The following is a 16,470-nucleotide window of genomic DNA, read 5'->3' as shown; positions in this document are numbered from 1 at the left end:
GGGGGGTCAGGGGTATACCCCTAGGCTTGCACATGGCAGCTTTGTATACAAACATGGCCATAGTGTACAAGTCTGCTGCACTCTCCTCATGCATGGGAAGGAGATATATATACACCACAGGACAGGTGACTGGGGACCATCCACCCTAACCCCTGCCTAGGGACCATCCACCCTAACCCCTGCCAACCTTACACAGCAACCTCTGGCCTCTTCTTCCTGAAGCATGCTCTCCTAGGCAAGAGCTGAGCACCTGTAAACTCCTAGGTAAGGTCCCAGGGCAAGGCCCCAGGACAGAGGTACCTGACTGGAGCTGGGGAAGAAGACTTCCAGGATATGGGGTGGTAATAGCCTGAAGCCCCATTTGCAGGCTGGCTTATAGCCAAAAGACCCTTTACTGGAAATAACAGCATGTGGAAGGGCCAGGGAGCAGGTTCTGCTTCTAGACATGACAAAGAGAACCTGGAGGTTACCGGACTGTGCAAGGAGGCCATCCTGCAGGTGGCGGTAAGACCTGCGTGTGAAGATTCTCAGCTCTCCACTATGGGGCTACCAAGAAGAGGGATCAAGGAGTCAGCCTATTGTAGGCTCTCATCCATTCCCGGGTGACTGAAGTTGCAGCTGGCCTTGAACTACTGATGCACTCTCCTGAGTCTTGGGGAGTCTTGGGATCCTGTCTGATTCCTTGGCATTTGTGGTAGGACAAGGTACTCTGGTCAGTCTGGGTCATTGATGGAGTAATATCTCAGCATTCACTCTCTGCCCAAGTGTTGCTTGGCTCTTAGGAGGAGACTCAGTGCCTGTCAAAGTTCCCCATGGGTGGTCTTCAGGGGTCCTCAAGCAGCTCAGAACTGAGCCTGCAATTTTATGGTGCTGCCAGCAGGTGGCAGGTGAGCTGTCTGTGTTGTGGATGTGGGTGTGGACGTTTCATGTTCTAATTTCATAAGGTTTGCTTATATGTGTGTGGTACCTGCTGGCAGTCTGTGTCTGCAGAACCCACAGATAATCTGTACAGCTATCGAGTGTGTGATCTGAGAGGCACCTGGTGTCGGTGTGTGAGTGTAAGTGTGCTCCTCTTTATGAGGAAGTGTAGAACAGTATCTGGGCGTGGTAGAGACTTGACTCTGTTGCCCGTTAGCTCTGAGACTTTCCTCTCCCTGGGCCTTCTCTGCTACAAGAATGCCAGAACCTGCTAAAGAACACCCAAGGGCTGCCAGGAGTGATCACTGAAGAAAACAGGGTTAGAGACAACCCCTAGCCTACTAAGGCTCCAGCTGAGGATGATTGGATCTCCACTTTGCAGGGAGGCCAGGCTCTAGTCCCTCTATCTTCTCCCCTTACTTTAGGCTTATCTCTGCTTTGCCTCTGCTATGGCTCTTACTTCAGCATGATAGAGGAATGCTCATTTCTCAGGATGTCCACTCAGTGCTCTCTGAACCCCTTTAGGAGCTGTCTCTCTCCCCAGCTAAAGGTCCCAAGAGAGTTGACACCCAGACCCCAGTCTTGCCCTCAGGAGGAAGCTGAGGCACTGTGCAGGTGATGCAGAGACCAACAGAGCATGCATGGGTTTTTTGTCTGTCTGTTGGCCCAGCAGAGAACATTTTTCCAGAGAAACACACATGGGTCCAGGATCCCAGAAGACTAGAGAGGCAGATCGACAGATTCTGTAGCTCCTAAATTAGAATCCCTTAAGAAGTTCTGAGAACAGCCCTGGGAAGCACCGCTTGGTCTGTCTGTTGGGCATAGCAAGGTATTCACAGCAGAGCCATGCAGACTGGTCCCAGGGTGGGTGGGGTGGGACAGAAACTCATGCTGCCAGTGGAATTGCATTTAGCCCCGAGAGTGTGGTCGGGACTGCTTGGGATGATCAGTACCTGACATGCACCTCATAATGCAGCAAGGGTCTGAGGACGGGGTCCCACAGGTAGAAGTCTGGACAGCCTGCATTGCCAGGCTTTCCTTGGCGGGAGCACTTCCTACTTCATGGGCAGCGTGGGGCTGTGCAATGCGCTCCAGTTCTGTATGGCACATATGGGCAGACTGGGAGGTTTTTCTAGAGATTGCTATAGTTATCTACTGAGAGATGGTCAGACTCTGTATTGATATAGAATGTGCCCTGTAGCCTTGTAGATCTGGCTGTGGACCAGAAAACCAGGCTTGGGCTTGTCTGAGCTCAGCCCATTGAGGCCTTTACAGTTCTGTGTCTTGGTGGGGTCCAAGAGTGGACTGTGAGCAGCCTCTCTTTACTACCATGGGCTCCTTATCTAAGGTGGCCCTGCCTAAGACACAGAACCTCATGCCGTCACTCACCAGGTTGCAGGTGGAAGGTCGGTGGGGCAGGAGCTGCCATTCTTGAAGGCATCTGCTAGGTGTGCCACCTTGCCCACATCCCTCACTGCCCCGGGCCTTTGAGAAGGGGACAAACAAAACCCAGATTGTCATCAGGTTTCTTCTCTCCCCCTGTAGCACGTAAGTTCCGGTGGCTCAGCAACCCTCCAGGATCAGTGATGGAGGAACCAGGGACCCATGCCTTTGAGGGCGGGGGTGAGCTCTGCAGGTCTCTGGGTCAGACAGGACTGGCTACTGAGTGATGGTTAGACAGGCTGGAAGTGAACATCACAGCAGCTAAGAGGCTGCTGTGTCTCTCTGTCTGCTTTCCTTGCTGGGAGGACTGGGAGGCTCGCCCACAAGCCAGACCACAAAAGGTTCTTGGGTGACTTCTGAAGACACAAAAGCATGAAGGTTCCAAAGTTCCTAGGGGTACTTTGAGTGGGTGGCCATGGAAGCCCAGGTTTCCAAGGTGTTTCTAGGCTGGGTGCTCGGAGGAGTTATGCAGAGCTGAGTGCATGGGTTCTTGTAGTAACTATGTCTACGTCCATCTGCCCATCTGTCCCTGAGGGGTCTGGGGATGGGGAGTCCTTCAGCTTAAGGCAGCAGGCCAGGGCTTCTTAGCCTGGGGGCCTAGGCGCTTCTAATCTAGGGCCAACAACTTTCTGAAGTAGACCTGATGCCTGTGCGGGTCTTGAATCTTCTTACTGTTGGGGAGTCAAGGAGATTTCCTCTTTATAGAGTTCAGCATACCCCACATCCTGTGTTCCTGGCTTGGGCACCTACGTCCTCTGTACCTGTGCAGACCCCCTAGGGATGGTTGTACCTTCACTCTGAGAACATAGGGACATGAGTTCTGTGCCATGATGGGCTGGGTTGGGCAGGATCCTGCAGGGTTCTTGCTGGGTCTGATGCCCTGAAATTGTGGGCCCCATGCTCAGGTGTTAGGAGTCTAAGGTGGCAAGGACCGCATGTGGTAGATGGGCTAGAAAAGCCTCCACTTTTTTCCTCCCTCTCTTTTCCTTCCAGTCTTCCCAGCACTCAGCCTTTTCCACCAGTTACCTTGTTCACGCCTACCTGCTTTGCATGGGGCCAGTTCTAGGCTGGATACCCCTGTGTTTCAGCAGCTCCTGTCCCAGGCTGTGCTCCCTCCAACCTCCTGGTCCTCTCTCACTTTCTCCCTCTTCCCCACTTCTGCCCCTCAGGCCAGATTGCAGCCATTTGCATCCTAGAAAATTCCCTTGCAAAAGGACCCCAGCACCCTGAGTGGACATGCACTTCTCAGTGTCTCTTTCTGGTGTTCCCTTACTTCCCTGTGAAGACTCTTCTGGGAATTGCCCCAAGCAGCCATGAACCCCTGGTCCCTGTCCCTGTTGGGTGTGAGAGGCTGCTTATCCTTTCTCTGCAGAGGCTCTTGCGTTGTGTTCAGGCGATGCTATTTCCTGCCTGAGTCTCCTTGGCTGGGTCATCAGGAGCCTTTCACTCCTGATGGTCTGCTCAATCTCATGTTCTTGAATGCATGCAGGGGCCTTCTCAGGGCCCACTAATAACCAGGGCTCTCCTGAACTCCAGATGTGGGTGCCCAGCACCCCAGACAGCCCACACCTTCCTGTCTTTTCAGGTCCAGAACTGAGACCCCACTGCTCTTGCAGCTTCCCTTCCGACCTTAGCTTCTAGGTCAAGGCCCTTGGGCACCATCTCCCTGTCTCTTACAGTCACATCCATCTTCCAGCCGGTGCCATTGGTGTGTCCCTTGCCTACTCCACTGCCCTCTCCTCTGTTGATGCCTCCCCTTCCTCAGTGCTAGCCTCTGTCCAGAGTGCTTCTTGGAAATGGGACCAGTCATGTTGTACTTGGGTTTAGCATTCCCTGTAACAACCCGCACAGTGAGAGAGAAACTACCGGGACTTTGGAGGCTGTGAGCTGTCATGCACAGTGTACTACCCCCAAATCCAGTGGCATGGATTTCCACAGCAGGTGTTTTGATGGGGCTCTGCAGGGATGGTTGCTGTCTGCTCTGAGGCCTCTGGGGTCTCTGGTGGGAAGACTTGTGTGGCCAAGAGTGATGCAGACAGCTAGGAGCTGGAGCCGTGCTGAGACTTATTTGCTCTGCATCTGGTACCTGGACTGGGAGGACTCACAGGCTGAGCTGAGCTAGGGCTGCCCCTTTGGTTGTCTCCCCATTCGCTATTTCCCAAGGCTCAGGCTTGCTCACACTTCTAAGCAGGCTGCTTGGAACTCCATGGCTCCAAAGCGCACAGTGCTATTTCCTGCTGCTTTGTTGGTACAGCAACCAAAATTTCCCTGATTCATAGGGAAGGCTTTAGGCCCAGCAGCAAGACTGTAAGGAGCCCAGGGCATGCCGAGGCACCTGGGAACCTTGGCTGAAGTGGTGCCTGTGCGGCCTGCTATGGCTTCATCACCATTTACAGGAACTCCAGTGGTGTTTGGCTGTCTGGGGGTCTTGATGGGGCTTGTTTTCTCTGCCAGTTAAAGAATTAAACAGGCAGGAAGAAGTTTGAGTGTGACATTGAGAAATGGAGAATCCAGCAAACAGAAGCAGAGAGATCAGCAGTTGAAGAAAGGCATCTGTTAGGGTGAGGGAGCACACGCACAGCAGACACAGAGAAAGACCCTCCGCAAAGCAGAGGGGAACTCAGGCTCGGAAGCCAAACTCTAGTCTTTTTTCAAGAACTAGGATTTTAACATTTGAAGGGTCTCCCTTCCCTAGGTCAGGGTTATTGAAGGACGTTAACATGGTCAATTAGTCTATAATTATTGTGTAACATGTCCTGATCCACCTTGAACTCCTTGGTGGGCCATCAGCAAGGGGGTCCTATTGGTGGGAGGAAAAAAGCCCTTCAGGTCTCTGTTTTCAGCTATCAGGCTGTTGTCCTTAGGTCAGGAGGGTGAGGAAGAAGCCAGCTATCTTGGAAGTTTTCCACCTTTATCACCTGGCCCTCCGCCCTCTCTCCGTCTGCCTACTGAGTTGGTCAAAAATATAGCAGGACCAATCGGAGGTGGCCTCCTTTGCCATGGAACCCTGACCTCTTCTGTTGGCTTCTTGGGCTTCTGCTGGCTATTGGCTAGGCAGAACTGGGGGCTTTTGTCCTGAACTACATAGGTATGCTGTGACTTGACTTCTTCATTGCTGGTTCATCCCAAGGATGGGTCTTAACTAGGGAGCTAGGTAAAACTGTGCTCCAACATTGCAGGTCACTGTGTGCATTGCTTCCAGATCATCTCAGTGCACGCCCAAGAGAGGGGCTGTGTTGTTCTTGTCAGGAGACCATCCATGTTCCTATGTAGAAAGAGTGTCCTGTGGACTGGCCTGGTCTCTGGGAGATGCTGACTCCCTCCCTCCTTCTTGCCGTCCCTCTCTTCCTCTCTCCCTCTCTCCAAGCCTGAGTACCTGCTTTACAGCCTGTGTACCTGCCCAGCCACCTGACCCTCAGCCTGCAGCCTTGCTACCCTATCTTGGAGCAGCATGTCTGAAGACTTCTCACTCCAGACAGCCCCTCCTCTGCCTTCTCCGGCACCCACTTTAATACGTCCTTGCTATTCATCTCCCTCCACTAGAATGTGTCAAGCATCCAGGTGTAGGCGGTGGTGTGTGGTCTGTCCTAGCCATTGTGGCCCTGTGGTTATCTAGTGACCTTGAGTGGTGGCGGGAAGGTGGCTTTATTTGGTGGAACTCTTGGAAGAGTTGCTGTAGCAGAGAACCTTGCAGCTAGTGTTTCTTTGCACTTCAGCCCACACCAGGACCCCGAGAGTAAGCAATCAGGGTGTTGAAATTATCACGATGAAAGGGAAATGCTCTGTTGCCTGATCCAAGTCACACAACTCTTGAGTGATGCGGCTGTGGACCCAACCCAGGCTGCCCGACTCTAGGACAAAACTGTCCCACCTGTGGAGATCTCAGAGCTTCTTGTTAGCCTGTCTCAGAGGAGGATCCCTCCAGAGCCAGAGTGCTAATAGCTCTCCTCGAAGCCAAGCGCCCAGCAGCCAGTCACTGAGAGTTGATGCAGTATACACTCCCATCTCTGGATGGTGCATCCTGATCTTGTGAGAGATAAGATGGGCATACGCCTGAGCTGCTGCCAGTGTGCTGCTGTGCAGAGCACAGTGGACAGCTGGAGTAGGGGCCTGCTCTGTCTACTGCCAGCTGCTGTGTGTACGCCAGGCTCCCCACACCAAGCTCTCACCTCATGGAGGTCCCCAACAGTTGTCACCTGACCTGGGTGCAGGCTCCGAGCATACTAGCTGCTCTGTTGCCATGGCTACATGATAGGCCTGGGAGGGCTGAGGACTGAATGAGAAGAGAAAGACTGGAGGCCCCAGATAGAGCATCCACCACCTTTCCCTGTACTTGGCAGGCACAGACAGCCCTACACAGGATGAGGCTGATCCTGCTTGGGCTAGCTACAAACAAACAGATTTAAAAAAACCCCATATAACTAAATAGAAGTTGGCTATTCCATAAACTGGAGCAGTTGCCTTTGCAGGTAGACAGTTGCCAGGCTCCTCATCAGAAGAGAAATTCCTTGACAGAAAAAAGTGTAGTAGGATTTTCCCCTTCTTTTTCTTAAAGTAAACACACACATACACACACACACACGCACCTTGATAAAGGGATTTTATTATGTCTTATGTGAAGTGGTTCCATGGTGTCAGAGAACGAAGAGGAAGAAGTTGTGTGTGCGCTTATAATGAGTTCTAGCTTTAGAAGCAATCAGAAGGAGTAATTGCACAGCTTAAACACTGACTAAGTGGGGGTGTTTCCCAGTGTCCCTTGCTTCTGTTCTCTGTTGCTCATGGTGGGGGCAGGCAGCTGTGCTGTCTGTACCTTCAGCACACTGACTAGGGCTGCTCTATCCTAGGTAGCTGGGATCTGGATAGAGGACTCCAGGGCTCGTAGACTCCCATCCCCCTAGGCCTGGCCTTTACTTTCACCAAAGGACTGTGGGTCAACTTCTGCCTGGAATTGGCTTCTTGCCCAGCTCCTGCAGAGGGGCAGAGAGTGATGTCTAGATCTCTGGCACATATCCCAGTGTGCCTGGGAGCTGGATCCTACCAGAAGCTGAGGTGTACCCAGTGTCCAGTGACAGGAGAGACATTGGTCTGTGCCAGCTACCTGCCCCTGAGCACTGTCAGGGTTTACCTTTCCACCGATAGGCCCAGCACAAGGTCCCAGCCCTGCTGTACCTGCCCAGTTCTGCCACTATGGGTCTACTTCCTGCTCTGCATCCCTCCGCCCAATGATGGTTGTCAAAAAAGGGGACAAAGATGCAGATGTTACCACTCCTTCCACAGTGACTCCGGTAGAGTGTATGGTGCTGCCTGCCAGACTGAACCATCTTTTGATGCTCACCAAGGCAGTCTTCAGAGCAAGGGTACTTACTCAGTCCCCAGCCTTTGGGCTATGACATCGACTGGCTGGTATGGAGCAAATCCTTTCCCCTGAAATAGCACCAGGAGGACCTTTGATCCCAAGAGAGGAAGGGGTCCTGGTCTGTGGTGGGCTTGAATTTGCCCTCTCCACACTTGTGCGGAGCTTAGGGTCTATGGAGAGGATGGCTACCTGCAATGAACCACCTCCTCCTCCAATATCAGGTCAGGGGTTGCTTTTGTTTAAGCTGTTTATCCAAAAGGGATGCCACTTATTAGTCAGTGAGACCTGCAGAGGGACCATCCTACAAATAGGGATTGGGGCCAGGGCGGGCCAGGGCTTGTGTTGTCCCAGCAACTATAGCCAATCCATATGCCAAGTGGTGCTGGGCAGGGGGGTCACTGGTGGGATCCAGGTGCTATAGAGACAGACACCTCAACAAGAACATGCAGCTGTAGCGAGCATGCCTGGAAGCCTTCCAGCCAGCCCCCACTTGTCCCATCTACTGCTGCCCCTGTCTGCTACCATTAACAAATTAGAGCTGGCCAGAGCTGAGACCCCACCACAAGCTCCTCACTACCTTCCAGCCCATGGCTGGCTTCTCCAGAGCAGCCACCCGCCCTGTGCCATATTTAAGCCTAGTAATTGAATTGCAATTGATAGTACATGCCGGTTTAAGATCATGCTAATTGCTTCATTTCCCAGAACACTCTTAAAAAGAAAATGAATTTCCCTGTAATATTTGCAGTGGGGTGAAATGACCCTTGTGGAAATCAATCCTCACTCCATGATGAGCTATGAGTGGACGGGTGTGCTGGGGCAGGGGCCACCTGCACTCCTCCTTGCCTGCCTCGGCTTGAACCTAGCCATGATCCAGATAAGGGAGCAGACACATTTCCTTGTCCAAGGTCTCACAGTGGCCAGTGTGGCACCGAGGAGAAATGGGGAGACAGCAATGGACACAGGGGTGAGCCCCACTTTTCTCTTCCCTGAAAGGCTGGAGAGGCACAGGACCTCTGGAACCCTCCTACCCCTTAAGGAGTGGAGGTGGCAGTGTGCGCCTGGCCATCAGCACAGCCCCTGGTGCGGTCCTTGGCAGTGTGAGTGAACCCCTCATGGATATTTCAGCTACTTCAGTGGACGAAGAGTTAAGATAAAGTTTGGCAATGTGGAGGATGGGAGAGAACAGATGACAAGTTGGCATGAGGAGCCCAGAATCCTCCTGGCACAGGTTTCTCTTCCACGAACAGTTCTCTAGCTTTAAAGAACCACTCTGTGCCTGAGTAGAAGTAGGGTTACTACCCTCAACCCACTCACCCACTACCCACTCCTCACCCACTCACACCACCCACTCACGCCCTCACTCCCCCACACCTGCTCATACCCCTGCCTACCTGTGCACCCCTACCTGATGGCTGCTCTCCCTTCCATCTCTCACCACACCTTCCCATTCCCCACCTCTTGGATTTTCTTGGTGGCACCAGTGCAGGCCATATTTATACACGGGGAGAAGGCAGAACCTTCTGTCAGGCAGCCTCTAGCTATGGGGGATGGCTCTATAGGTCACATGGACATGCTGTACCATGGAGAGCCTCTGGCTTTCCTGACAAGCCACCACCAAGGTGCTAAGTACACTCTCTTTTGTCCTAGACTGCAGCTGGGCTGTGTAGGCCCTGGGATCTCTGCATGCGTAGTGGGAGCTTGTGGTTCTGGGTGAATACCTATGGATCCGGGTTTGAGCAAGTGGACCCTGTCCTATCTACCCCTTCTGGCTCTCGGGCACTCCTAACAGGAAGGGGACCTTTTCCTGAACTCTAGCAGCTAGATAGCTCTGGGCTTGTTTATACTACCAACCCCAGTTCCTGTAGCCTCCCTGCTCCTAACAGGGTTCCTTCCTATTTCTACAGAGTGTCATGCTGGATTTAAAGCAGATCATCAAGGATTTGGCCTCAGTGACACCAGGACAAGATGTCATTGGTGGCTACTCATTTCACTTGAGCCACCTGCCGGCCAGAGAGCTGCTTGCCAGTCCTCAGTGCCCCCTTTCTCCTGGTTGTCGAGGAAGATCCTGGGCAAGACCTCTTCCCTGTGTTCCCCGTGGATTTCCAAAGTCTTAGCTCCAGACATTGCTCCTTTGAGCTCGCCATCAGGACTGGGAGATGCATGGTACCAAATGGCTTGTCTGCCCCAGAGGCCTCCCAGTCCCTGTAGTGGAAGGAGCCACCTAACAGTGGTGAGGATATCCATACCAGCAGTTGAGGGCAGGAAACTGTTCCGGGGAGAGAGTTATGCAGGGCTGACCTGTTTGCAGGGTTAGGCAGCCCAGGCAGGTGGAGAAAGAGCAGCTGGCCCATGCCCCAGCATAGTGGGTATGGCTCCCCTGTGCACTAGAGGGCCCCATACCTCACTTAGCTTCTAGTGCCATTCCAGAGTTCAGCAACAAGAAGCCCACATGCCAGCAGACTTCAGAGGCAGTCCTGCTGCCAAGTCCTGCTGCCAAGCGCTCACTTCCACACCCAGACGCACGAGCCCCACCTCAGCCCCAGGAGATAGAGATGCTGATGCAGAGGGTGGTACGCCGCCATCCGCTGCTATTGGAGCGCTGTGGGGCACACCATCATGGAAGCTTCGGGTGTGGAAGAGGATCCTTCAGGCTGTGAACTCTGTGCTACTGCTGCACATGACCTGAGTGACCGCAAGTGAAGAGACCTTTGTGGTGCTGTGCACACTAAACCTATGAAGAGTTCTGTCCCTGGTCTTGTCCACACTCCCATTGAACCATGGTAGCTGAGAACGTCTCTGTTTTTCTATCCTTCAACACAAAGGCCAAGCAGGGGAGCCCCAGCCAGGTAAGTAGGCCCTTCTGTCCATCCTGCCAACCGAGAGCCTCCTGTTGGACCCCAAGTTAGATTCTGTGAGGGAGTGGGAGACACTTCTCTGAGATGGGAAGCTCACGAGCCACTTCTTGGCCTTAAACGTAGAGCCTACTCTAGTCTTGACAGTATAGCCAGGAGTCTTCAAGTCCCAGAGGCCTCTCATGAATTCACTTGCAGGCAGGCCCTCAGTGCTCACAAATCTTCCCTCAGCAAGAACTTAGGAGTTCCCCCTGGAGTTCACCCCCTAGTTCATCTGTTGGGGTGAGGCCTAGCCTAGGCTTCCCTGAGCCCTGGTAGATTAGCCCACTCCCAAGCTCTAACAACCCTAAACTCCCCTCAACAAAATTGATGCTAGTGGTCCCTGGTGCCCTGGGCTAACCTCTCTCAGAGAATGTAACTGGCTGGTGGTCCCTGGTGCCCTGGGATAATCTCTCTCAGGGAATGTAACTGGCTGGTGGTCCCTGGTGCCCTGGGCTAACTTCTCTCAGGGAATGTAACTGGCTGGTGGTCCCTGGTGCCCTGGGCTAACCTCTCAGAGAATGTAACTGGCTGGTGGTCCCTGGTGCCCTGGGATAAGCTCTCTCAGGAAATGTAACTGGCTGGTGGTCCCTGGTGCCCTGGGCTAACCTCTCAGAGAATGTAACTGGCTGGTGGTCCCTGGTGCTCTGAGCTCCTCATGGGAATACTCTATTTATTGTGGATGGCTTCCTGCATTAGTTGACTTCCTGAATGAGAGTTGGAGGCAAGAAACAAGGAAGTGGTTCCAGAGCCCTGTGACAGGATGGGGACATCACATTGGAAGTCCAGAACCCTGTGCCAACCATACCCCTCAAGATTAGCGTGAGCCTGAATATAGGGTAGGGCCAGGCTTTACAGACTGAAGATCAAGGTTGTGAGCTGGCAGACTGCCTGGGTTCTCTGGGAGACCTGTTCCTTACGGTGGCCAAGCAGAGCATCTGCTGTGTTCATGTGTGTGGAGCACATGTGGCCCAAGTGATAAGTATGTCTCTCAGAGCCACAGTGCAGTTTTGGGGCCAGGGTGTCTCAGGGGCCTTTGAAGCTACCTGTGCCTGGGGATGAGTCAAAGCCCTGGCCGATCAGCTGTGACACAGTCATAACCCCACACAGATCCAGGACATGTATTACTCTTGCATATCCTACGTTGCCGTGGGACAGGGCAGTGTGTGTCCACTAGTGTACTCCGCGGCTGCGTGGGAGGCTGCTGGCTGAGAACTGGGTCTCTAGCTGTCTCCTATCTGCACTTAGCTTGAATGTAGGGTGTGCCATAGACAGCTGAACTTACCCCATCTGCCTGTGACCTGGGCAGCCTGTGTGCAGGGCCTTTGCAGCACCACCTTCTGTCTGTTCTGAGTGGGGCTGTCTCCAGGAAATGGGCAACAGAGCTGGCGCCAAGTGTCCCTAGAATCTTCCCAGAGAGGACAAGAATCCAAATTCAAATGTAAGGTCCAGGTGACAGTCTCAGGGGTCTTCTGTGGTCTGAAATAGAGAAAGGACCTAGTTAGAGATATGGCTTCCCTGGTGTCCTCAGGCTGCTGTGGCCTTCCTATGTACAACGTAGCACTCACACCTGCTTAGCCTTAAATATCCACCTTTTTCCAGGACAGCTGCGGGTGCAGCCACTGCTGTGGGTCTGTGGCCCATACTAACAGGGCAGTCCTAGCGGGAACATACACACAGGACTGTGGATGCCGATCCTTTCTCAAGCCCCATCCTTCCGTCCAGTCTTCTACATGTCTTCCATGTGGCAGGATAGCAGAGCTGAGATCTTTCAGATAGCTTCGCAGAGGTCTCTGTCTTCCTAATGCTGCAAGCCTTTCATGCAGTTCCTCATGTTGTGGTGATCCCCAATCATAACATTATTTTTGTTGCTACTTCATAACTGTAATTTTCTTACTGTTGTGAATCACAATGTAAATATTTTGGAGACAGAGTTGCCAAAGGAGTTATGACCCCCACCCCAGGTTGAAAACTTCTGTCCTAGAGGAAGAGGGTTGGGATTGCTCCATGGACACTCCCCATGAAGGTTCTGCCTTATGCTTCTTGTCTGATAGAAAATTCCAGAAAGGGCCACTGGGAGGCATCCTCCAGGTCTGAGGCCATTCTAGTCTCATTTCTGGCTGGAATGGAGGTGTGGTGAGGTCAGTGGTTAGGGGAGGGTTGACCCATCTACGTTAAACTGCTGAATGTAGGACCCATGGTCTTCCCGCCTAGGGATCCAGAGATGAGGCCCTGTTTCTCTGGTGAGAGCAAGGGTTCCCTCTAGGAGGGCAGAGAATGGCTCTCCTTTCTGAGAATCTGGCTCCCTGGCTCCAGATGCACCTGACATGGAGATGGTACTGTACCACGAGCGATACCCCATGCTTAGAGAAAACACTGCTGTTCCCTCCTGCTTCAGTCTCTGAAGCCCTGGTCAGCTCGGGAGCGTGCCTTGGTGTGCCCAGCAGGTGGAGGGTTTTGGTGTAGGTGTCTAAAGGTCTTCCAAAGGGAGCACACTTTCCAAGGGACAGCTGCCCCTTAAGGATGTCGTCTTCTTGCCTTTGTACACACCTGCTTCTGAGCTCTGTTGAGAAATGAGGCTGCATGGATGCTCACCTGCTGCATACAAGTGATTCCTCCCTCCCTCTCCCTCCCTCCCTGTGCTTAAAACCCAGAGTACCACCCAGGTATCTTGCCTTGGCTCAACTTCTGCTTCTATTGTGGTGGAGGGCCTGGCCCTGACATCTCACCCCCCTCAATGAGCTATGCTTGCCCAGTGGGACCAGGACAACTTGACACCTAATCCTGATTATGTGGAATCTTCTGGTTCCCAGAGCTTGCCCCGGCCTCATCTGGTTCTGTAGGTGTGAAATCTCTAGGCTATGTTAACAACCATGTCTTTGCCCTGCCCTAAATCCCTGGTGCCCAGCTATCCCTGTGCTGTTAAAATGAGCTGGTCTAGACCTAGACGCTGTGTGGTTAGCACATGCTGATATCAAAGAGCTCCATGTGTAGAGACCATGCTCAAGAATAGAACTTCAGGGTATGGAGTTGGGGATTAGCTTCTTCATAGGGGGAAGCCCTTGCCCTGGAGGCAGGCCACACAAGTGACAGAATAAACCTTTCCTCAAGCTCTGACTCCCCAGTTTGACTTCTTGGGCTGTTACCACTGTATATAGTTAGAGGCTCTACCAAGAAATTCTCTTTCCTGGAGAGACACGTTTAGACACCTTGTCCTGCTGCCTCCATTGATCACTGCCTATATCAGGGAGTTCCTTGAATCCCTGAATGGCACCCATGTCCCACCCTTGCAACTTCTGCCCCCTGGCAATTCACATGGGATTGACTTTAAACACTGACAGCAGGTCTGGAGAGCCCACTGCCTACCACCAGGCCAGCCTAGTGCCCGGGCCCTGCCAGGGCTACTTTGGTGGTATCCTTCGGGCCAGAAAGCAGTTTACAATGTGAAGGTTTCTGTCTTCTAGTTCTGCAGGGTGTTACAATGGCACCACGGCTGCTCCTTGTATGTAGAGGCGGCTGGTGGACTGTGATCTGTCCAGGAAGGAGGCTCTGTCATGCCGTGTATGGGATGGATGTGCCCACAGGGTCTTTACTAAGTCAGGCCACTGGTCTGAGCCCTGAGGATGAGTAGGGACCATGTAGTGTGGTCTTGGTGCCCACATGTTCTACACCAAGTCTTTTCATGTCTGAACATCCTTCTGCCTTTTCCTTTGGTTTCTTCATTCACTAGGTCTTTGAGGCAAGCGGTAGGGTATCTTCCTGGCTGGCATAGTAAAGGCTAGTCAGTAAGGTGTGGGGACTCATTTTCCTGTGGCCCTTGCTGGCTGCTCCTCCTTGAGCTGGCCCTTGGCTTCTCCCTCACCTCGGGAAGCCTCTGGCTTGGCTCCTGCCTGTGCGGCTCCTGAGGTCCTCCCACTGGATGACAGTATGTGGCTCCGGGATTGCTCTGGGCTGGGAACTGCAAACAGCCTGTACTCAGGCAGTGATAACTTCTGGTGGGAAGAGCAAACCTCAGGCTGTTGTCACTAAACAGGACTCAGAAGAGACTTGAGTGTCACCTCCCTGCCTTCTGCTGACTCCCAGTCCTGTGACCTACCTACCTGGCATAGGATGATGGTCTCATTCCTAAGAAGAAGGGCCCAGGGCCACTGTGCCCTCACTGTCTTTGTCAACCCTTTGTTTTCATGGGTCCTGACAGTCATGACTTGTCATTCCAGGAGTCTGGGCCAGCCAGGTGGATATCAGCTCAGTAAGGTAAGTAAGGTAGGACATGCTGAGCTGGCCTGGACAGAGATGCATGAAGACAGTGTGTGTTCTATTGGAGGCCAGGTAAGAAGACAGACTATGCCAAGGCTGAGGGAGAATCTACCCAAATAAGCTGTGTGGGGTTGTGATGAGAGAGGAAATCGTCATATGCCCATTCCTCTTGGGGTCCCAGAAGCACAGGTCTGTATTGGGGTCCCTGGGAGCACAGGTCTGTATTGGGGCCCCCAGGAGCACAGGTCTGTGTTGGGGGCCCCCAGAAGCACAAGTCTGTATCGGGGTCCACGGGAACACAGGTCTGTATTGGGGACCCTGGGAGCACAGGTCTGTACTGGGGGTCCGGGAGCACAGGTCCCATATTGAAGAGGGCCTTGGGTCATCTTCGGGAGTGAGAAGGGCTTGCCTGGGAGAGGAGTGGAGGTGAAGTGAGACGTGAGACAGAAAAGGCTCCCCACCCACAGCACTGCTTCAGATCCAGGTGGGGGTATACTCTCAAGTTGGGTTTGGAGACCATAGACCCAGACTTGTGCTGGCTAAGAGTTTGTGTGGCAACAGAGACTGGGTCATGGTTGTTTGCCCCCCATTACTGTCACTAGCTGTAAGACCTAAGGCCAGATTGTCCAAGCGTGGCTTTCAACAACTGGTGAGTGCTAGGTTAGGACAGCTTATCCAGGATTTTGTCTACAGATTGTGGAAGAGATAGACATAGGGCTAGGTCTCTGGTGTTCACTTAGGACTCCTTTTGCCCGTGTATTTCCCCATATCCACCTTACATGGGAATGCTAACTGACCCAGGGCTTCTCCTAGGTGCCATCTCATTTCCATTGAAAGATGGGAACAGCTCCATGCTGTAGACCAGGCAAATAGAGCTCAGCATTGGAGATGTTCTGTCCACGTTACACACATCAGAAAGGGGCTGTTCTCCACCCAGAGAAACCAGATTCCCTCATCCTTGGGTTCTAATTTCTGCCTTCCCTCTTAAGGCTAGGAATTGAAGACCTAGGAGGATTTCCCCTAGGGTCCACAGCTGCTAACCCAAAGACACCACAAAGGGCATGATTGAACCAGTGTTGGCTAGTGGCCTTAGTTTGGTGGAGTGGGTGGTCCATCAGCGGTCATCTCCACATCTCATTTATAGTAGACTCTGTGCTGTTCCCAACCAAGAAAAGCTTGTGCCCCAGGTCACAGAGACAAACAGGTGGTTTGGGATCAAAGTCCACAGATTTTCACATTCAGGCCCTAGGTAAATGTGACCTCTCTGCCTGTTGGGACATCCCCTTGTAGTAATAGGAGTGGCGGGGCTGCGTCCCCAGCACCCAGGCTGCCTGGCTAGCTTATGCCCGAAATAACAACACACAAACTGTATTCATTTTGTGTGAGTGTATGAGAAAGAAGCTTGATTGAAAAATGGATGGATGGATGAAGGGATGGAAAGGAATGTCAAGGATAGCCTTGTGGGAAGGCACAGAGATAGCTGAACCTATATGTGTGGAAGCTAGAAGGATGGATGGATGGATGGATGGATGGATGGATGGATGGATGGATAGATGGATGTGTAAGTGGGTGGGTGGGTGAGTGGGTGGATGGAAGGAAGATGAA

The 16,470-nt window shown here is 52.7% G+C and overlaps 1 long non-coding RNA gene across 2 annotated transcripts in view; it reads left to right on the top strand.

The window, feature by feature from the left end:
- The first annotated feature begins 10,130 nt into the window (after positions 1 to 10,130).
- Positions 10,131 to 16,470, top strand: part of LOC142842936 (uncharacterized) — a 215,791-nt gene continuing 209,451 nt past the window's right edge. For both annotated transcript variants that reach the window (XR_012909542.1, XR_012909541.1), the window contains exon 1: positions 10,131 to 10,563. This is a non-coding gene — a long non-coding RNA (uncharacterized LOC142842936). The remainder of the gene's footprint in view (positions 10,564 to 16,470) is intronic.

The sequence above is a fragment of the Microtus pennsylvanicus genome, chromosome 2 (assembly GCF_037038515.1).
Source record: "Microtus pennsylvanicus isolate mMicPen1 chromosome 2, mMicPen1.hap1, whole genome shotgun sequence".
NCBI lineage: Eukaryota > Metazoa > Chordata > Mammalia > Rodentia > Cricetidae > Microtus > Microtus pennsylvanicus.
Note: the sequence above shows the minus strand (reverse complement) of the source record. Positions and strands in the feature narration are given on the sequence as shown.